This window comes from Onychomys torridus, unplaced genomic scaffold (genome assembly GCF_903995425.1).
Source record: "Onychomys torridus unplaced genomic scaffold, mOncTor1.1, whole genome shotgun sequence".
Classification (NCBI taxonomy): domain Eukaryota; kingdom Metazoa; phylum Chordata; class Mammalia; order Rodentia; family Cricetidae; genus Onychomys; species Onychomys torridus.
In genome coordinates, this window is record NW_023413116.1 from 34,848 (window position 1) to 36,975 (window position 2,128).

The 2,128-nt window shown below is 48.8% G+C and overlaps 1 pseudogene; it reads left to right on the forward strand.

The window, feature by feature from the left end:
• Nucleotides 1-1,174, forward strand: LOC118576145 (annotated as a pseudogene).
• The last annotated feature ends 954 nt before the right edge of the window (nt 1,175-2,128 follow it).

A 2,128-nucleotide genomic window follows, 5' to 3' on the forward strand; every position in this document is an offset into this window, starting at 1 on the left:
ATGAATGCCCTCTTGGAGCAAAAGGAGGAGCAGGAGAGTCTTTGGGAGGGAGCAGCCTTGGGGGACATTCTGGAAGTGCAAAAACTGGTGGAGAGCTAGGTGGCTGTGAACTCCTAAAATAAGGTCAACTGCTGGACCTGTTTACACTGGGCATGTAAGCAAACCATACCCAGGTGGTTTCCTACCTGCTAAAATCAGGGTTTGACAGAGAGATTCTTACAACAAAAGGAGAAATGTCCGTGCAATTAACATCAAGGAGAGAGATCAGGAATATCAAGGGAGTGGAAGAAGCTGATGACAATGATGAGCTCCCCCAGCTGAAGAAGGAGTCCGAAATGCCCTTTGTTCCCAACTATTTGGCCAACGCAGCCTTCCCTTTTATCTATACCCCTGCAGCAGAAGACTCCACCCAGTTGCAAAATGTGGGCCCCTCCACACCTCCAGCGTCACCTCCTGCAGATGGCTCACTTCCATTGGTGCCCCCCACAGAACCCCCTCTGCTAGGGGCCTTTCCTAGGGACCACACCTCCTTGGCACTGGTTCAGAATGGTGATATTTCTGCCCCCTATGCCATACTCAGAACACCAGAAAGCACATAACTTGGTTCTGTTTGTCAGCCACCAGTGAGTCAGAACCCCCTGTTCTCCTCTATCCCTTCCAAGCCACCAGTGTCTCTGAAGCCTCACAACAGGACATATGCAGGACCAGCGCCAGCATTTCAGCCATTTTTCTTCACTGGAGCATTTCCATTTAATATGCAAGAGCTGGTACTCAAGGTGAGGATTCAGAACCCATCTCTTTGGGAAAATGATTTCACTGAAATTGAACTGGATCGACAGGAGCTCACCCACCACCAACTGCTCAGAGTAAGTTGCTGTGAGCTGGGTATTAACCCAGACCAAGTGAAAAAGATCAGGCAGTTACCCAATACTCCGCTGAGAAAGACAAAGATGTGGCCCGACTCCAGGATTTCCGGGCCCTAGAGCTGGTTCTGACGATAAGTGAGAAAAATTTTCTGTTCAGAAACTCTGCGTCCACACAGACTGAGAGGCCTTGCTACAACTGGAGAGCTTCCAAACTGACATACTAATGCTGCAGGGCCTTTATCACTGAGTATTGTGACAGTATGTGTCACCTCTAGGCCAAAGGACAAGCCATTGATCCCAAAGCCTCGGATGCCTGCCCCACAGGGACTCAGGTGCCATCCAGGGACTCCAGTGTCACTGTGCAGTGTCCACTAACCCCCTGCCTCAGCAGGAGGGAGCCCCGGCCCCCAGCACAGTGCCACTCTTCCCAGCCTCTTGGTGCACAATAAACCTATTGCTGAGTCTTTGAACAGCTGGTAATTGGTCTTGAGAGGCAGAGCCGGAGGTAAGATAGCCAGTGTTTCATGTGCAGAAGCTAGGGAGTTGAAGCACACAGGAGAGCGGACCTGTTTCTAGGCGCCCCTGTTGAAGGTGCACCTAAAGGGCCAGGGGCACCACTTTTGGTGTTGCATGCTCAGGTTACTCCTGAAATTTTGAACTGACTAGGGAGGGAGACTCGGGTAGAAAGCACAGATACTGGACAGAGGGATTCCTGTGTGACCTGTGGCTGTGAGGTTCCATATAGCGTATTTATAACTGTTACTCGGGTTTAAAGTATTTAAGAATCTAGTCACCTAATCGTAAATAGGCTGTTAACCAAAAGAGCTTCCCCTCCCCCGCTTCTATTTTGTGACCACTCAGGACTGACTCTGTCTCAGGTCGGTCGTCTTTGGGTCTCCTCCCCTCCATGGTCACTAGAGGGCGCTCTGGCGCTTTCTAAAGGAACCCCTCCATCTTTACTGAGGCAGTTCCTGACATCCTTGTTTAATTGCACCATTCAAGAAGAGCTGCTGGTCCATGTCCACCACTCTCACCTCCCACCAGAAATGAAAAGCAGTTTTTGAGCCTGAATTTGTTTCTGTTTTAGATGTTATAGTGGGAAACTGAACTAAAGGAGGTAGCATCTTTATTTTGTACCAAAGATAAAAGTTATTTTGGAAATTATTAGGATTTTTACATAACTCTGAAATCTGTTGCTTTTGTAAACAAATTGTTCCATCTTAGGAATCCCCATCACCACCACCATGCACTGGTCAGTCAGT